The following is a 22,153-nucleotide window of genomic DNA, read 5'->3' as shown; positions in this document are numbered from 1 at the left end:
GTATGTAGTATGTATGTATGTATGTTGTATGAATGTAGTATATACTGTATGTAGTATGTATGTAGTATGTAGTATGTTTTTTTTTCTTTTTTTTACATTCAACACATTAGCCGGATGATGGGACTACTACTGTCCCATCATTGGCTAATGTGTCAGTCACTGTCATTGTAGCAGGCATAGTCCGATGGGACTTGTAGTCCCATTGGACGATGCCTGCACACACACACAACCCCCGGCAGGCCCGCACAGACCCCCTGCAGTCCGCACAGACCCCCGGCAGGCCCACACAGACCCCCGGCAAGCCCGCACAGACCCCCGGCAGCCCACACAAACCTCCGGCAGGCCCGTACAGACCCCCGGCAGCCCACACAGACCCCCGGCAGGCCCGCACAGACCCCGGCAGGCCCGCACAGACCCCTGAGAGGCCTGTACAGACCCCGCCCACACACACAGACACGCACAGTTTCTGCCCACGCACCGCCCACACTCTTCCCCCCTCCCGAACTGGATGTGCAAGTAAAGAAAGGGTTTTTTTAATTCCGATATTTCTGTCCCATTAAGTTGCATGGGTTTCCTGTATCGGAATTGGCGATACCCGATACTTTTTGGGTATCGGTCCGATCCAATCCGATCTGATATTTCCCAATATCGGAAAGTATCGCTCAACACTAGTCCGTATATGTATTTATGGAGTGTCACACACACATGCTAACTCTGTATAGGATGTGACCGTAATGCGGATGGCAGATATACAATACTGTTTGAGAATCGGACAGCTCTATATGGTGTCTGTATGGAAAATTGTAAATCTCCATCTAATTTTATACGGAGTGAAACACGCTGTCTCTGCATAGTTTTGACCGGATCAAACAGCAGATATACGAAACTGTTTGAAAAGCGGACAGCTCTATACGGTGTAGGTCTGGAAAAATGGAAAATCTCCTCGGTTTGTTTTTCCAGAGTCACACACAGATAGCTTGTATTTGTCCGTGATACCAGCCGCTACACGGAAGTGTGTGAGGAGCGTACACTGCTATACAGTGTGTGAAAAAATGAACGCTCGGTAACTGACAAGAACAAAATAATAAAAGTTGGAGTGCTTTGAAAAAAGCAGTTTGAACAGCAGTGTGCACACAGCAATGCAGCTATCAGGTAGCCTTAAAAGGCAGCCTAATCACCAACAACGCTGCTGCACACAATAAAAATCCTCCCCTTTCACTTCACACTAGCTGTACAGTGAAAAGCGCTATCAGCCGAAGCTATTTTTTTTCTTCTTCCCTGCCTAACGCTCTCCCTATTCAGAATCAGCAGCAGCACCTCTCCCTATTCTAAGATCGGCAGAAGTAAAATGGCGGTCAGTGGTCTTGGCCTTTTATAGCCACTGTGACGCCACACAAAGCCAGCCAATCACTTCAATACCCTTCTCTAAGATGGTGGTGGCCGCTGCCCATGTCATCGCATTGCCCACAGTGTGCGTCCTCCATCATTGGCTGAGAAAAGGCGCTGGAAGCATTATTTGATACGCAACTTTGGAGCGCGGGTCAGCGACCTCATGGCTGACCTCACTCTATGGTCGGGTTTCGATCGGCGAAACCCGACTTTAGCTAAAGTCGGCGACTTTTGAATTTGACTGACCCGTTTCGCTCAAATCTAGTCCTGGCCACTCCTGCCAACCTGTAGCATCAGCAAACAACTGACTCCATTGCCCAATGCCAGGGGCCCCTGGGTAAGTTCAGATCACTGTAAAGGTATGAAAGTAGGAAGGCGAGGTAAATGATGTAGCTTGCACAAAACCTGTCCATGGCAGACATTTTTAGAGCCGTTAGGTGACAAATGACAGAGTCATGGTACTATATACATGGCCACATGTGACAAATCACCTTTAAGCGGCAGTGTAACAAATACAACATCTGGTCTAATTAGTGCATGATATTGCAAAGCAGTTTCAGGAACATGAAACCGTTTAAGGCTAAGCCACTGCAGCACTCCCCTTACCCTGTACTGAATAGAATGTTGGCCTGCCTGATCAATCTTCATGTCTGTGTAAAATGTCTTTTTCCTCTATGGAAATTTGTGCCCATGCTCCACCCATATTCATCTGTTTTTGAGAGCTAGATTATTGGACTCATAATTTCCATGCTGCAGGTTTGGGGATTTTCCTTGCATCCTGATACTCTAGAACACTCTATAGATGATTAATTTTGCAAGCCTTGGAGCTCCTACCCTATATAATGACCATGGCTGAGTAGCTCTCATACAAAGCAAATTAGGAGCACCCTGCAAGAAGCAGAGTACTGCTGAGGATCACTGCACTGAGCGTTTTGCGATGGACCACTTAGTGTAATGGCTAGGCCCTCTAACATTGGTTCCATACTGCATTTGAGGACCAAATCAAAGCCATGTTAGTGCATAAATCTAAACCAAACTGAAAGAAATGAGCTAAAACATAAATTGGTGTGCAGGCCGAGCATAGGCGTGATCAAAAACAGGTGTCAGCACAATATGAAAACTGACACCCTGCGGCATCACCCATGCATAGCGTAGAGCACAGGATAAATGTGATCCAAAATTTTATGTAAATGTTTCCAATTAAATCTTTAACTGATTCCACAAAAACAGCAAATCCCCACTAAAGTCCATCATCCATCAATGGAAATAAAAGGGGCTTTCATGTTACTGGTAGCACAGAGGCTCCAGAACAGTACCATGGCTCCTCGTCCCTCAAAAGAAATCCAGCAAATTCTGTGCTCCCAAATCCATATAGCCATTTCCCTTCTGAGCCCCACAGTGTGCCAAAACAGCAGCATTTTTTAGTGGTGATGAGGACCCAGTTAATTTAAGGAGTCCATGTCCATATCATGGGCAGTAGAATGACAGATTTGCAGTTTTCACTCAGCAACACTTATTGCTGCTTGCTTCTGGCAAACACCCTTTGAGACAAAATTGTCACTGCACCTGTAGATAAATTCCCACAGGGGTGTAGTTTCCAAAATGGATTCTATTGGGGGGGGTATTGTGCTCTTCTGGCACTTAAAGACTCTATATATGGAGTCCACAAACTATTCTACTATAACTTGTTCTCCAATAGTCAAATAATGTTCCTACCACTCAGATTCAAGCCATGAGGCTAAGCAGGACTGTGTAGCCACATTTGGATAACGCCATGTTCAGTAGAATTTGTCTAACATATTTGGTGCCATTTTTACCCATTTCTCTGTGTGACAATATAAAATCTGAGACTAAAGCAAATTTTTTTGGGGGAAAAATATAATTTTTTTTTCATCACAGGCCAATGATATAAAATTTGGTGTCACACATATGGGGTTAATATGATCACTGTACCCCTAGATCAAACTCCAGTCTCACGGACACCAACAGGTCATGTTTTCAGGATTTCCATAGTGTTACACATGTGAAAGAATTCCTGATGCCTTGATGATACTTCCATCACCTGTGAAATACTAAGGAAATCCTGAAAACATGATATGATGGGGTCCGCGAGGACTGGAGTTTGGGAACCACTGCCCTAGATGAATTCATTGTGATGTGTAGTTTGTAAAATAAGGTCACCTATGGGGAATTCTGCTGTTCTGGCACTTCTTGGGCTCTGCCAATGTAGCACCCTCAAACCATTTCAGCAAAATAGGTGCTACAATATGGCATTGCTTCTCTTCTGAGCTTGACTCTGGAGAGGTCGATTTCTCCTTGACCTCATACCCCCCCCCGGGCCGCCCGGCCCTTCCCTTCTTTACGTTAAAGACAAGCGACAACCTTTTTTTGGGTAATAATGGCCACAGCAGCCTATTTATTGATATTATTGGTAATCAAAGACACATGGTGAGGTCCTCGAAGTTATGCCAGTCTGGTGGTTTTCCCATATGGCATTCCCCATTCCCCCAGCCCTACTCCTAGCCATTTTCCTCCGACTCAGAAGCACCATGCACCGAGGGAAGGGGTTGCGCTCGACCCTGTGATCCCGATGTTCTTTCGCCGGGAATCACCCAATCCACAATATGTGAACCCGACGTTCCATCGCCAGGTATCACCCAAATGTCCCGTTAATAAGAACCCGACGTTCCATTGCCAGGTGTCACCCAAACTCACCAGATCACCACCACCTCAAATGAAGGGGATCCATGCCTTTAAAGAATCCCCAATCCTAATTTTCCCAACTTTGAGGACCCACCAGCGCCTCCTCCAATGTCAATACCCAACGTAGCAAAGGCCATTCACTCACAAAGAGAAATCCGACAGTACTAGGGAGAGGAAACCCCCCCTTTTTTTTTTAAGGTGGAAACCTCCGGGGAACCAAGACTGACGGATTGCCCTTCCCCAGGGCTTACCTGGCCAATGTGCTAAAATTTTCTTACTTTCATCTTGGAAATCAAAAAACACATTTTTTTTTTTGGAAACACAATTTACAAACATTAAGAATTGATAACACTGCCGATGATCGCCACTGTGACCCGAAGTTCTCTCCTTCCTCTGTGGTTGGTGAGTCCTGCTGTCCATACCTTCAGAGGTCAGAAAGGGCTTCGCTAGCCTTGCTCAATCCTTTTGTCTACCTAACCCCACCCTTCACCCTATGTCATATCCCCTTCTTCCAGACCCTTCTCCCTCGTCTCCTCTTACAGCTGTACCTGGTCCTCCCACCCTCCCTGAGTCATGTCAGCCTCCCCTTACCACTTCATTCCCATGTCCTGCTAATACTTTACAGTGTGCCTTAAAAGTAGTTTTCAGCCACATATGAGTATTGGCGTACTTAGGAGGAATTGATTAACTTGTCTTGTAATCTATTTTCTCCTGTTACCCTTTTTAAAATGTAAAACTTGGGGCCAAAGTAACATTTTAATGAAAAAAATTGTAAATGTCACGACTCCTGGATATTACTGCTGTGGAGAGAGCAGAACACAGCAGCAAGGGAGCTGAGCAAAGTGCCGTGTAACTAACCAGGTAACAACCAGGACCTGAACCATGTGATAGAGTAGGAGGTGGTTGGGGGTGAAGCCAGATGCCGGGGTGCAGCGGAGATGATAAAAACAGGAGAGTAGTCAAACAAGCTAAGATCAGAACCAGGAGATCATGAGGTGTCAATGGGGTGAGACAGGGGATTGTCAGAAGGGAAGCCAGAGGTCAAAAAGCCAGAACGAGCAGTGCGATACAATAGGGACAATCTGGAAAGGAGTAACAATAGCCAAGCCAGGAGGTCAGAACTGAAGAAGACAATAGTACCAAAACGTGAGACAGAGAACAGAGTGAGCAGACAGACCAGGTCATACACGTGAGGCAATCAAGCAATGCAGAATACACGCACACCAGGGGGTCAGACACACAGTCAGAACAGCAGTATAGCTGACAGGGAATCCTAGTATGGAGAGAGTATAAATACTTCTCCCAGATCCAAAGGGAGGCCAGCAAAATTAACCCTGAGAGAACAGGTCATTAACCATGTGTCCTAACCATGACAGTACCCCCTTCTTAATGGGGGGCCACTGGACCCCCAGACCTCTCAGGGTATCTGGCATGAAAAACCCACACCAGTCCATCAGCGTACACAGAACTGGCCGGAATCCATGACCGATCCTAAATGGAATATCCCTTCCAGTAGATTAGGTACTGAAACCTCTGGAGCATTCACCGTGAATAAATGATGCACCCTACCTCGTACTCCAGCTGACCCTCTACCAACACTGGTGGAAAATTGGATGAGAAATCTCTAGTACCCCACAGGTTTTAATAGCGACCTATGGAAGACATTATATATTGAGAAGGGGGTGGGCAACTGTAATCTATAGGCCACTGGGTTTATCACCTCCACAATCGTGTATGGACCTATAAACCTGGGGCCCAACTTCATAGAGGGTATCTTATAATTTTACTGGTAGACAACCACACCATCTCCCCTACAGCCAGCGCAGGAGCTGACTCCCTCCTCCTGTCCGCCAAATATTTGTATTTCTTCTGGGCTTTGGAGATGTTCCCTTGAACCTCCCTCCAAAGGGTTCTTAACTGTTGCACTATACCCTCGGCACCAGGACAACCAGAATCCATGTGGGAAAACTCTCTAAACTGCGGAACAAACCCATAATTGATCTGAAAGGGAGATTTTCCAGTAGACTGTTTAATACGGCAGTTGATCGCAAATTCTGCCATGGGCAGTACCTCACACCAGTCCTTCTGTCTGGAAGAGGCCAGGCATCTCAGAATTTGTTCCAATGACTGGTTGGTGCGTTCAGTCTGTCCATTAGATTCTGGGTGGTAAGCAGAGGCAAATGACAACATGATCAACAACTTCTTACAAAAGGCCCTCCAAAACCTGGCCACAAATTTCACATCCCTATCAGACACCACATTAACAGGTAACCTATGCAACTGAACTTTAAGCTGTATAAACAAGCAAGCCAAAGTTTCAGCAGAAGGTAACGCAGGTAACGGCACAAAGTGGGCTTGCTTAGAAAACCTATCAACCACTACCCATACTACTGAGTTGCCCTTGGAAGGGGGAAGATTAGTGATAAAGTACATGGACAGGTGTGTCCATGGTTTATCCACACTTGGCAAAGGTACCAATTCCCCGGCTGGCCGTTACTGAGAACTTTTAGAGTGAGTGCACACCCCACCACCAGGGAAATACTGTATGGTCAGCTATCATGTCACGACTCCCGGGTATTAATGCTGCGGGGAGAGCTACGCAGAGCAGCAAGGGAGCTGAGCAAAGCGCCGGGTAACTAACGAGGTAACAACCAGGACCTGAACCATGTGACAGAGTAGGAGTTGGTCGGGGTCAGACGCCAGGGTGCAGAGGAGATGATAAACACAGGAGAGTAGTCAAACAAGCTAAGATCAGAATCAGGAGATCACGAGGTACCAATGGGGTGAGACAGGGGATTGTCAGAATGGGAGCCAGAGGTCAAAAAGCGAGAACAAGCAGTGCAGTACAATAGGGACAAACTGTAACGGAGTAACAATAGCCAAGCCAGGAGGTCAGAACTGAAGAAGACAATAGTACCAAAACGTGAGACAGAGAACAGAGTGAAGCGGACAGACCAGGTCATACACGGGAGGTAATCAAGCAATACTGTATACACACACACCAGGGGGTCAGACACACAGTCAGAACAACAGTATAGCTGACAAGGATTCCTATTCTGGAGTGAGTATAAATACCCCTCCCAAATCCAAAGGGAGGCCAGCAAAATTAACCCTGAGTAAACAGGACATTAACCATGTCCTAACCATGACTGTAATGTTTTACAAATCTATGAAGCGCATGAGAGTAAAAAACGCTCACTACACCAATACTTGAATTCTTCAAGAAGTGTAACGTGTTTTCAACGCTTGAGGGGTGCAGATTTTAAAATGGTGTAACATTTGAGTATTTTATGTGGTCCCTCAAAAAACAAATGTTTTTTTCATTTTGTTTGACAAATTAGATATTGCTGATACATGTTTAACCTTCCTAATTTCATAATAAAAAAAATCATGCTTCAAAAAGGATGCTGCTGTAAAGTAGTCTTATAGGAAATGTTATTTTTAAATTATTTAACTGGTTAAAGGATACAAAAAAATAATAGTTTGAAAATTGCAAAATTTTTCAAATTTTTCGCCAAAATTTCTATATTTTCACAAATAAATGCAAATCATTTTGTCCTAAATTTATCACGGTATAATATTCCTCAAAAATGCTTTACATTCTGATGAATTCTCTATATGCTTAGTTCTTATCTAAAAATGGAATTAATTCTCTTTTTTTAACCATACCAAGATTTTTATTTAATTTGCTTTACCAAAGATTCTGAAGGGTCTTATTCCCATTATCTCCTTTCCCACCAGAGATGTATACATACATACCTGTGACCTGGGACTAATTAACCTGTGCCGAAAGGATAGATCTCCACAATTTTGCACACACAGAGGTTGTGGATACCTGTGGGTGTCAGCCTATTCTGACAGTTGACACCTAGTACTCAGTGCCAGGAGCAGTCATGTGGAGGGAAGACGGCCTCTCTGCCCTTAGATCGGAGGTGCTGTAATGTAGTTGAAGGGTCCCAAATGTTGCCATGGTGACCTGATGTCATCATGACGATATCCAGGTCACTTTGCATGGGCCAACGATTATAGCAAGAATAATGAGGACAGCAATCGGCATAGATGTAACACACACTCTATGACTGATGCATTCTTTGACAAAGCATGAAATGGTGACTGCTAATTTATGTTTAGCAATCTGCTTGCTTTGAATTGCAAATTTTTCAAATTTGCAGGAACTGGAAAATTCAAGTCATTTCATAAGAAAACAATTTGATCATTTAAAATTAGCATACATTAATTGCTGAGTGGGACCCATTATACAATCAATATAATCAATATGATCATAATATATACATATAATTGTCTTATCATGTCTGTCTGTAACCGAAATCGCGGGCCGCGACGAATCAGCGACAGGCTCAGCTGTTTGTAATGGTAAGCTGCGCCTGCCGTTGACTGGTCGCGGCCGCCAGGCCGTGACCAATCAGCGGCAGGCGCAGTCGGGTGCAGTGCTCAATTGGGCGCAGGCCTTAATCTGTAAAAGGAGAATTAAAAAAATGTTATTCTCACCTTCCGACAGCCTCCGATCTTTCCATATGCCCTGCTTCGCGGTCCCAGTAATGCCTTGTGCCTTAGGCCGGAGATGACATCACTCTCGTGAGAGTGCGACGTCATCAGCAGTCTAAGCCGCAAAGCATTACTGGGAACGCGAGGCCGGGCGCATGGAAACAAGATCGGAGGCCGTCGGAAGGTGAGAGTAAATTTTTTTTATTTTTTTATATTTTTTTTTACATGCTATGTTGGTCGCAGCCTACCAATAAGCGATGTGGGCGGCTGCACTGCGTCTGTCAATGATTGGTTATGGCCTACCGGCAAACAACATATCATTTAAAAAATAATAAAAAATAGATGGCCATGGGTACCAAAAAAAAAAAAATAGATACCTTCTGACAGGCCCCAGACTATTTTCCTTCGCACACCACGCACCCGGCATCGCGGTCCCAGTAATGCTTTGCGACAAAGACCGCTGATGACATCACGCTCTCGCGAGAGTTACATAATCTACGATCATTACCACTAAACATTACTGGCACCACGAGGCCGGTCATGAGGACAGATCGGGGGACGCACCCACATGGGGGGATTGGTCGCAGCCAGAGGGCCACGGCAGTGATTGGTCGTGGCTACAGGGCCGCGTTGCTGATTGGTCGCGGACAGAGGGCCGCGACGCTGATTGGTCGTGGCTACACGGCTGTGGCGCTGATTGGTGATTGTTGTGGCTACAGGGCCACATTGCTGATTGGTCACAGACAGAGGGCCACAACGCTGATTGGTCACGGCTAAATGGCCGCAGCGCTGATTGATGATTGGTTGTGGACAGAGGGCAGCGACGCTGATTGGCCACGGCCGTGGAACTGAGTACTAAGGCGACGCTGAATGCTATTACTGCTGCATCACTGATTAAACAGGTGCCGCATTGCTTAGTAACAGGCACAGTCCTGTCGACAGCCGCTCAAGCTATCACTGCTGCGTCACTCATTAAACAGGCACACACGGCCGCATCACTTACTGCCCAGGCACAAACCAGCCGACAGCCGCTCAAGCCATCACTGCTGCGTCACTCATTAAACAGACACACACGGCCGCATCGCTGAGTCCCCAGGCACAGTCCAGCAAACAGCCACTCAAGCCATCACTGCTGCATCACTCATTAAACAGGCACACACAGCCGCATCGTTTACTGCCCAGGCACAGTCCAGCTGACAGCTGCTCAAGGCATCACTACTGCATCTCTCATTAAACAGACGCACAAGGCCGCATTGCTGAGTACCCAGGCACAGTCCAGCCGACAGTCACTCAAGCCATCACTGCTGCTTCACTCATTAAACAGGTGCACACAGCTGCATCACTTACTGCCCAGGCACAGTCCAGCCGACAGCTGCTCAAGGCATCACTGCTGCATCACTCATTAAACAGGCGCACATGGCTGCATTGGTGAGTACCCAGGCAGAGTCCAGCCGACAGCCTCTCAAGCCATCACTGCTGCATCACTCATTAAACAGGCACACATGGCCGTATCGCTTAGTGCCCAGGCACAGTCCAGCCGACAGCTGCTCAAGGCATCACTGCTGCATCACTCATTAAACAGGTGCACACGGCCGCATCACTGAGTACCCAGGCACAGTCCAACCGACAGCCGCTTAAGCCATCACTTCTGCGTCACTCATTAAACAGGTGCACATGGCCACATCGCTGAGTACCCAGGCACAGATCAGCCACCACACACTCAAGGCATCACTGCTGCGTCACTCATTAAATAGGCACACATGGCCACATTGCTTAGTGCCCAGGCACAGGGCAGCCACTCAAGGCATCACTGCTGCGTCACTCAGTAGACAGGCGCACACAGCCACATCGCTTACTAACCAGGCTCAGAACCGCTGCCACATGCTCAGCACATCACTGCATCGTCACTCATTAGAAAGGCACAGTCCAACCACCAGCAGACAGCCACATTGTTGATTGGTCGCAACGCTGATTTGTCGCTTAGTCGTCCCGTCAACACTGCCACATCGCCTATTGTACAGCCACATTTCAGCCGTTAAAAGCATCACTGATGCATCGCTCATTACACAGGCACAGTCCAGACTCCAGCAGACAGCCACATTGCTGATTGGTCGCAATGCTGATTGGTCGCTTATTGGTCGCCTCAACACGGCTGCATCGCTTAGTGTACAAGCACATTCCAGCCGCTGAACGCATCACTGCTGCGTCGCTCATTACACATGCACAGTCCAGCAGACAGCCGCATCACTGATTGATCGCACAGCTAATTGATCATTTATCGCCTTCACATGGCTACATCGCTCATTTCACAGTGAACGTTCTGTCAGTCACAGTGCGCTGAAGAAATACTTCTTTACTGAACACTATCACGATTTACGTTTACTGTCTTCCAATGGGTCGTAAGCGAAAATACGCCAATGACGATGACAAAAAAGCAGCAGCAGCAAGCAATGACAATGTCGAGAACAAGCAACACCTCAACAAACTGTTGCTTGACAAAACTAGGATGCCGAATATCACAGACAACGTCGAGAACAGGAGACAACACAACAAACTGCCGCCAGACAAAACAAGGATGCGGAATCTCACGGACAACGTCGGGAACAGGAGACACCACAATAAACTGCCGCTAGATAAGCCCAGGAAGCTAAATGTCACACACAACGTACGAAACAAGAGACACCACAACAAACTGCCACCAGACAAGCCCAGGATGCACAATTTCACACACAACGTCGAGTAAATGAATCTTCACAATCCAAAGCAAACAGACAACAATACAATCGACAAATTCATAAAAAATGAATACTCTACCAACTAAGGCAAGCTCAGCAAAATATTCAACAGCTTGCATGTTACATAACAGACAGCGAAACTACAATTATTCAACACTACTGTGGGAATATGAATGCTGTTTGCTCTAAATGCAACTCTCTGAATTTCATTAATGAAAAACCATCTGACAATCAGTTTACTCAATGCTGCCAAAAAGGAAAAGTTATGCTACCGAGACCTCAGTACTCAGATCTCTTTGAGCAATTGATGAAAGGAACGCATCAATACAGTACAAATTTTATGGAAAATATCAGAAGCATCAGCAGTTCTCATGCTTTTGCTTCCTTTGGTGCTAACATTGCACTGCCCCCTGGATTTGGACCGTATTGTTTTAAAATTCACGGCCAGATCTACCACCGCACTGGAACACTTTATCCAGAAATAGGACAACCACCAAAATTTGCACAATTATACACTCTCGATACTAATGAGGCTACAGAACAGAGGCTAAACATGAAAGAAAATGAAAAGTGTAATGCTGAACTAATGAACCAAATTGCCGTACATTTACAAAAAATAAGCCCATTTGCTGCCGCATATCGCATGCTAAAAGACGTTGAAGCTGATGAGGAACAGAGGGCTATACAAAATGAAACTAAAATGCCTTCTATTGTCATAGCCATTAAACAAGAACGTAAACAGGATCCCCGACTTTACAACAAACCACGTGTAAGTGAGGTTGCTGTTGTTTTTCAAAACGATGATGGAGAGCCTCCTTTTCAAAGAGATATATTAGTCCATCTTAAGCCACAACAAAACAACCCTTTGGATCCTAAAACACAACGAATTAGCATTTTGCACAGCAACCTTGATGCTCTTCTGTATCCGATATTTTTTCCAAGAGGTGATCAAGGGTGGCATGGAAACCTACACCAGCAAGGAACTTCAAGAAGAATTACACAACTGCAGTACTACAGTTTTCTTTTGTCTGTCCGAAATTACTTCAATCCTATTTTAAACGTTGGAAAACTAACACAACAGTACTTTGTCGACGCATACGTTAAAATTGAAGCAAATCGTCTAAATTACATACGAAGAAACCAAAAACAACTTAAAGTTGAAGACTACTGCGTTGTTCAAGAACATTTGCATAAACAATCCATTCAAAAGGGAATTCCAATTGGAAAAACAGTAATTCTCCCATCGTCCTTTGAAGGTATCCCTCGCAACATGCAACAGCGTTATCAAGATGCAATAGCAATAGTAACAAAAAATGGTAGACCTGACATTTTTCTGACAATGACCTGTAATCCTAAATGGCCGAAAATGTAGAACCCTGGCAACAAGTTCAACACAGGCCGGACTTAGTCGCACGTGTATCTCGACTAAAACTCAGCAGCCTTTTCAAAGACATCAAAAATGGCCTTTTTGGAACTGTCATAGCAATAGCACATGCAATAGAGTTTCAGAAAAGAGGTCTCCCACATGCGCATATACTAATTATTTTAGATGCGCATTCCAAGTTTCGCACGGAAGAACAAATCAACAGCATAGTGTGGGCTTAAATTCCTAACCAACAACAGTATCCAGAACTGTATAATAATGAAGTCTCTCATATGGTTCATGGCCCGTGTGGTGTATCAAATCCTAAAAGTCCATGCATGGAAAATGGAAAGTGTACAAAAGGGTTTCCAAAGGAGTTAAAACAGCACACTGTTAAAGACTTAGATGGCTACCCATCCTACCGTCGACAACACATTGAGAACATTGTTCACAACAAAAAACTTATAAATAACTCATGGATAGTCCCATACAACCTGTACTTATTAAAACGCTACAACTGTCATATCAACGTAGAAATATGTGCTTCAATAAAAAGCATAACATATCTTTTTAAGTACATCTACAAGGGACATGACAAGGCTAATGTTGAAATACAACAGACAACAGTCAATCACGATGAATCGTCAACTTTTGTGAACTCAAGATATGTAAGTGCTCCAGAAGCTGCTTGGAGAATATTTGCGTTTCCAATGCATTCATAGTCCCATGACATTATACGTTTAGCTATTCATTTACCAAATCAGCAGCAGCTTTATTTCTTTGAAGATACTCAAGTTGAAGATGTCTCCAAAACTTTAAGCATGACATCAACATTAATAGAATGGTTTTTCCTAAACCAACGTGATGAAAACGCAAGGCAGTATTTGTATCGCGAGATTCAAAAGCATTACGTTTGGAATAAAACTTGGATTCCAAGACAATGAGGACTTAGCAGAATAATTGGACGCATGTATACTGTTAGTGTCAAAGATCAAGAAAGATATTGTCTTTGGCTGTTATTACTGCATGTCAAAGGAGTGACAAGTTATGACGATTTAAAAACAGTTAACGGACTGTTGCTTGATACATTTAAAGCTGTAGCTTTAGCTTTAAGACTTTTATTGGATGATACTGTGTGGACACTAACTTTAGAAGACGCAGTTACCCTACATATGCCTAAGCAACTTCGCAAATTGTTTGCCTACATCAGCGTATTTGTCCCGCCTACAAATCCAGCTCAACTTTGGACACATTTCAAAGAACATATAATCCAAGATTACTGCTTACATCTTCACAACAGAAATGGAAATTGTCAAAATTGTGAATCTTATGCCATGCAAGATGTCCAAAATGTGTTACTACTGCATGGTAAAATGTTTTCAGAATTTAATTTGCCCCAGCCAGCAATTCAAGTTACACAAGTTCCAGAGTGTGACGAAGCTTCAGAATTATTGTTGGCAGCAGAAAAAAGAAACTCATTAAATGCACAACAACGCATTGCATATGACACTATTGTGAGTGCTATAGAAAACAAAGCAGATCCAAGGCCAAAATGTTTCTTTATTGATGGTCCAGGAGGAAGCGGTAAAACATACCTCTATGAAGTTTTAATGCATCACGCTGGAAATTTGGGAAAAGTGGTATTGCCATCGGCTACAACAGGTATTGCAGCAAATCTTTTACAAGGAGGTCGCACTACGCATTCACTCTTTGGGATATCAGTTCCAGTCAATGAAATCTCTGTTTCCCGAATAAAACAAGACACATTTGCAGGAAAACTGTTAAACAATGCAAATCTTTTGATACTTGACGAGTGCACCATAGCTCCAAAATACGCTTTGACCTTAATTGACAGACTTCTGCATGAAGTAATGACTACAAATGTTGCGGAAAAAAATGAAATTCCGTTTGGAGGTAAAGTTTTTGTCATTGGTCGAGATTTTAGACAATGCCTTCCAGTCATCCCAAATGGAACAAGAACAGATGTTATAGAGGCCAGCTTAAAAATGGCCGATCATTGGAAACAGTTTACTAAACTCCAACTAATAAACAACATGCGATCTTGTGACCCAGACTACAGCAACTGGCTTATTAAACTTGGTAACGGTGAACTTAGTAATCAATAGAACCTTGGCGAAGACATTATCGAAATACCACAAGACATGTTGTGCACTGACTGCATCGTAAGTGATGTTTTTAGACAACATGTTGAAATTGATGTGGATGATCAAAGCAGTGTTGAGAGGGCCTCTTCCTATGCAATTCTCTGTTCCAAGAACGATGACGTGGCTGTGCTAAATGACCGTGTAATGGACAGAATGTCTGGACAGTATAAGTTGTACAAAAGTGATGATTCAGTGGATGTAAACAATGAAGATGAATGAGAGCATTATCCAGTAGAATTTTTAAATAGTCTTACGCCATCAGGAATGCCATCCCACAGACTACAACTTAAAGTTTGAACAATCGTAAAGTTGCTACAGAATCAAAATACAAAAAATGGTCTATGTAATGGAACTCGCCTTATTGTTACTGGACTCCATTCCCTTGTAATTCAAACAAAAGTTATCACTGGATCAGCAAAAGGAGACTAAGTTTTCATTCCACGCATTGATTTATGTCCTTCGGACACCAGTCTTCCGTTTAGGCTTCGGCGTCAACAATTTCCAATCAAACCAGCATTTGCCATGACAATAAACAAGTCACAAGGTCAAACTCTACACTGTGTTGGCATATATCTACCAGAGCCCGTTTTTGCCCATGGACAACTCAACGTTGCATTTTCAAGAGTTAAAATGAGATCCAACGTCAAGGTGCGGGTTCTTGATGCTCCTTTACAAGGAAAGTTACTTAGACATAGTCAAAAAGTATTCACAAAATATGTAGTGTACAAAAATATTTTAGGTTGATATTGTGAACAAATCTATTAGAGTGTCCATGTACTTCTTTCGTCTGACAATTTGTTTAAATACAGTTACATATTCATGTAATGGCTTATCTATTTTAATAATAATCTGTTTAATAATTTTACTCAGTTGTATTAAGTTCTATGAGCAATATCATTTATTTATTAATAATAATAATAATAATTATATATTTTACATCAAAAAGCCTGTGTCTTCATTACCTTATTCTTACATCTTCATACATAAACTACATACTTACAGCATTCTAGAATACCCGATGCATTAGAATCGGGCCACCATCTAGAAAAACACATAATAACTCAAGAGACTTTGGAACTGAGAAACATCCTAAGTTTGAATGTCAAAAAGTTTCCTTTTACAATTTACACATCATGTTATACAGAAAATAGAAAAGCCGTTGCGATCTGAAAAGCACATCCAAAGGAAATATTTTTTGCCAGGTATTGAAACACCTTAAAAGCAATGAGTACTTGATAAAGCTGCATTTCATTTAGTACTATTTGAAGTCATTGCCAACATTTTGACAGCTGGACAATGCTGTACACGTGGTTCTTTAATATTATTGCCACGTAGAAACGTGATTCAAAGTAATATAAAGCAAATCTGCTTCTCCAATTAGCACGCATTACAACGTGTCACATGGCAGTAAATGACTTGCTGTGTGTGCAGATGCTGAAGTTACTGCACCATTGAATAATACAATTAAATAGATGTGTGAATTGGTGCAAAACCAATTCAATGGTATGATTAGAAATAGAAGGTAAAACGTCAGTTTCTACTAATAACTCTATGGATTGCAAACATCAGTGATTCAGTAAAAGCTGGACATATGAATTAGATTCTGAGGAAACCTGGTGTTTATGAAATGTAAGAAGTTTAGAGAAAACTTAGAATTTCATGGCTAAGTAATTGTTATATATATCCTTGACAATCACATAAAAGTCTGCATAGCTTTTAAACATCTAAAGCAAGGATTTCCCATTGTAATTCTTTATTAGAGAATTCTAAAAATACCCCAAAGAGCAATCGCTTTAGAGACAATGTTTGGCTTTCAGAGTTGCTTAGCTACTCTGACTTTGGACTGCCATCATAGCCGTATTTCCACATTTTATGAACACCTGAATATGCCATCCCCATTCTAATATCATGACATTTCTTGTAGTTTGTGAGACAGGTGATGGGAAATTCAACATGTACACAATGTTTCCCTACTGAAATGGGATGAACTGAATATTGTAACCAGGACAACTGCAATTTTTTCTAAACTTGGTAAAAGAGGCTTAAATTTAGCAAAAGAATACTAGCACGTCTTTAGACCTCACTCACATGTCCCTGCTTAAATAGTTATGTGAAAATAATGGTACCTGTGTCATCAGTGTTTTGGATCTGTATGTCATCAATGTATAATCTGTCTGTTTTAGACATCAGTGTTTTTCACAGATATTTAAATAAATAAATTACAGAGCTCTCGCTTTCTCTTTGCTATGTTAAATACAGACAGAGATGACACCCGTATGCCATTTGTTTGCTGAACGTGTTTTTCATGGATCCAATGACTTGTATTCAGGCTCGGACTGGCCCACAGGGTAACAGGGGAATCCCCCGGTGGGCCCCTGTGCAAATCTGGGCTCCAAACCCCACTATATGGATAGTACTAGGCATAATTCACTTGATTTACGCTGTACAGAAAAAAGCAGCATGTCATCATTCATTAACCAACCTACCTAGCTTATTATTATTTAGAGATATAGGTACATTTGTGAGTGAGGGGAGTGTAGTATTTGTATGCAGGTGAAAAGTGGGCCCCTCAAAGTCAATGTTGCTGGTGGGCCTTTGGCACCCCAGTCCGACACTGCTTGTATTGGCACTTTGCATCTGTTGATACCGAAAAATATTGACACGTCTCCGTGAGTTTTTCAAGGACACACAATTTGTGAAAAAGCACAGACATGGGAACAGCCCCATACACTTGTAACACGGACATCTGAATGAGGTCTTATATTGTATTATGCCCACTGGACACTTCGCTTATTTTTCATGCCGCCTATAATTTTCCAAAATTATTTAGAACTAGCTGAAGAGCCCGGTGCTGCCCGGGCATAGTAACTAACTACAGTTAGTTATAACAAATTATAATGATTATATCTATATATATATAAAGCTGAGTGTATAGCCCCGCCCACTCCGCATAGCCACATTCACTATAATATCCCACATCATACCATCAGCCAGAGCTACCGGACTACTAGCCCTAATATCCCACATCATCCCGTCAGCCAGAGCCACCGGACTACTACCCCTAATATCCCGCATCATCTCGTCAGCCATAGCCAACGGACTACTACCCCTAATATCCTACATCATCCCGTCAGAGCCAGTAAAAGTAGAATAGTGAAATTGCACAGAAACATGGTTCACTAAGATCCCAGGTTTTCTACTGATCAGGCTGATATTCTCACTTATCTGCCACCATAAATATCACAGTCATGCTTTTCACCAATGGACAAGCACAAACCTTATACATTAGTACAGTAGAGAAACCTTCACACACATTTTCATGCACCGTCAACTAGTAATTTGTCCGGCTGAGTTGCTCATGGATGTATAGCATTTGTATGCAGTATAGTATCATATTTAATGGGTTATGGGAAAAGCATTACGTGTTATATGGGTATATTCAGGTGAATTGTGGGGAAAGTAGCACTTTAAAAAAACTCACATCATCAGAGCACAGTAACACATCAATAATGCATAAAAGTGTCTGTGAGAAAATATTAAATACACATGACAGTTAATATGTGCACTTTCCTACATTCATGTCTGTCACTTAATGATACCACACAGGATGGGGGATTCATTTCTGTCATGTACTCGCTGCTCCTTTCTGGGGGATAGACGATGGCTGGAGCTTATGTTCCTGGGGATGCTAGATTTCTCCCACCATGTCAGTGTCTGCTGAGGTGTTGTCTAGTGGGAAAACTTGCGCATATCAACCAATCGCAGGTCAGCTACTTTTAACCAGCTCTGGTGAAATGAGAGATGCTTAGTGATTGGATGCAAGGAAAACTGTTGGTCATAGCAAACAATCAGAGCTTAGCTTCTTTTGAACAGATCTAGTGAAATGAAAGATGCTTCGTGATTGGTTGGTGATACACACACACACACACACATTGATTTTTATATATAGAGATCTGTACAATATCAGAGCTTCTGTATCTGTACTAACATCTAATAGCCAATCATTTAGTTCTTTATCACCCTCATACAGCTAATAGTTAAAGACATTTTCACCTCATTTTTATTTTAACCCATTCATCATCGAGCCTTTTTTCACCTAACTAACCAGGCCAAATTTTACAATTCTGAGTAATGTCACTTTATGAGTTAATGACAAGATATAGAATAAACGGGCACCATCCACAATGTCAATTTAGGTGGGATCACCTAGTGCATATAGATGAATTGACATGAAAACACATAAAGAAAAAAAGTATATGCACACAAATAGGGATCACCACAAGGATATGATAATCAAAAAGTATCAATTTTATTAATGGACACAACAAACAGACACTTTGTTTAAAAACAATTAAAAAGTCTGAACAACCAGACACTGATAACAAAACAAAGACAATGGGTCATTTTGATAAATAGTTAAATACTATGGGTCCCAAGTAGAGTTGAGCGACTTTTGGTTTTTTAGGGTCGCGTTTCGTTTCGTGAAACCCGACTTTTCCAAAAGTCGGGTCGAGCAAGATCGTCCGATTATAGGGAAAAGTCGGGGTCGTCCCGAAACACGAAATCCAATGTAAGTCAATGGGGAATAAAAGTCGGCAGTGAGAGGAGGACAGGAAACACACCTACAGTGCCCATTTGAATGCCAAAAGCATCAATTCTTCTTTCTTAAGCTTGTCAACCTTAATTAACTTCATAATACAAGTTACGCACTGAAAAATGGGGGTTATTTGGCTACAAACTGTGGGGGGGGAGGGCTGGCTCCAGGTTTTCATGTGCCCAGGGCGAAAGAGCGCCCCTTTAACACATACCACAACTCATCATGCTCCGATACGGCAGAGAAATAGCGGTATAGTCCAATGAAAAATACCTCACTTTTTACATCTCATGACGAGGCCCATCTATTTCTCCATACAGAATCATTGGTCCCATATAATGTTTGAAACAGTATATGATGAGCTCCACATAATGCTACAGTATATGTTGGTCCCCATGGATGAAGCTCCACTGTCTTATGGGCCCAAATAATGCTCCAAACATAATGGGCCCCATTTCTAATGCTCTAGTGTAAATGCTGCTCCAGTGTCTGATGTCCACCTTTGGAATGTTCCAGTGTATGGTGGGCCCCATCTATCATTCTCCAGAGTATAGTGCTTCCCAAAAATTGCTGTCCCAACATTGAAAACAATCAAATAAGTCTCCTCGCTAGGGAATCCCTGTACTTGTCTGGACAGGTGCTGTAGCTTGCTTAACAGCTCGCCAGCCGTTCTCACGCCCAGTATGGATTACACGTGATTGCACAAAGGTGAGAAAGGGTACCGTATCCCCAGATAACATGTATGGATAGCGTACACATTCAAAATATATGTCTCAGGAGGCAGGCTCAGACGGTGTTAGGCCCAGTATGGATTGCACGTGATTGCACAAAGGTTAGAAAGGGTACCGTATCCCTGGATAACATGTATGGATAGCGTACACATTCAAAATATATGTCTCAGGAGGCAGGCTCAGACGGTGTTAGGCCCAGTATGGATTGCACGTGATTGCACAAAGGTTAGAAAGGGTACCGTATCCCCGGATAACATGTATGGATAGCGTACACATTCAAAATATATGTCTATACAGCATGAGGCAGGCTCAGACGGTGTTAGGCCCAGTATGGATTGCACGTGATTGCACAAACGTTAGAAAGGGTACCGTATCCCTGGATAACATGTATGGATAGCGTACACATTCAAAATATATGTCTCAGGAGGCAGGCTCAGATGGTGTTAGGCCCAGTATGGATTGCACGTGATTGCACAAAGGTTAGAAAGGGTACCGTATCCCCGGATAACATGTATGGATAGCATACACATTCAAAATATATGTCTATACAGCATGAGGCAGGCTCAGACGGTGTTAGGCCCAGTAAGGATTGCACGTGATTGCACAAAGGTTAGAAAGGGTACCGTATCCCCAGATAACATGTATGGATAGCGTACACATTCAAAATATATGTCTATACTGCATGAGGCAGGCTCACACGGTGTTAGGCCCAGTATGGATTGCACGTGATTGCACAAAGGTTAGGAAGGGTACCGTATCACCGGTTAACATGTATGGATAGCGTACACATTCAAAATATATGTCTATACAGCATGAGACAGGCTCAGACGGTGTTAGGCCCAGTATGGATTGCACGTGATTGCACAAAGGTTAGAAAGGGTACCGTATCACCGGATAACATGTATGGATAGCGTACACATTCAAAATATATGTCTATACAGCATGAGGCAGGCTCAGACGGTGTTAGGCCCAGTATGGATTGCACGAGATTGCACAAAGGTTAGAAAGGGTACCGTATCCCTGGATAACATGTATGGATAGCGTACACATTCAAAATATATGTCTCAGAAGGCAGGCTCAGACGGTGTTAGGCCCAGTATGGATTGCACGTGATTGCACAAAGGTTAGAAAGGGTACCGTATCCCCGGATAACATGTATGGATAGCGTACACATTCAAAATATATGTCTATACAGCATGAGGCAGGCTCAGACGGTGTTAGGCCCAGTATGGATTGCACGTGATTGCACAAAGGTTAGATAGGGTACCGTATCCCCGGATAACATGTATGGATAGCATACACATTCAAAATATATGTCTATACAGCATGAGGCAGGCTCAGACGGTGTTAGGCCCAGTATGGATTGCATGTGATTGCACAAAGGTTAGAAAGGGTACCGTATCACCGGATAACATGTATGGATAGCGTACACATTCAAAATATATGTCTATACAGCATGAGGCAGGCTCAGACGGTGTTAGGCCCAGTATGGATTGCACGTGATTGCACAAAGGTTAGAAAGGGTACCGTATCCCTGGATAACATGTATGGATAGCGTACACATTCAAAATATATGTCTCAGGAGGCAGGCTCAGACGGTGTTAGGCCCAGTATGGATTGCACGTGATTGCACAAAGGTTAGAAAGGGTACCGTATCCCCGGATAACATGTATGGATAGCGTACACATTCAAAATATATGTCTATACAGCATGAGGCAGGCTCAGACGGTGTTAGGCCCAGTATGGATTGCACGTGATTGCACAAAGGTTAGAAAGGGTACCGTATCCCCGGATAACATGTATGGATAGCGTACACATTCAAAATATATGTCTATACAGCATGAGGCAGGCTCAGACGGTGTTAGGCCCAGTATGGATTGCACGTGATTGCACAAAGGTTAGAAAGGGTACCGTATCACCGGATAACATGTATGGATAGCGTACACATTCAAAATATATGTCTATAC

Source organism: Dendrobates tinctorius, unplaced genomic scaffold, assembly GCF_039654945.1.
Source record: "Dendrobates tinctorius isolate UK_male_01 unplaced genomic scaffold, ASM3965494v1 ptg000016l, whole genome shotgun sequence".
Lineage (NCBI taxonomy): Eukaryota > Metazoa > Chordata > Amphibia > Anura > Dendrobatidae > Dendrobates > Dendrobates tinctorius.
The sequence above is the reverse complement of the archived record's forward strand: the minus strand, read 5'-3'. Positions refer to the sequence as shown.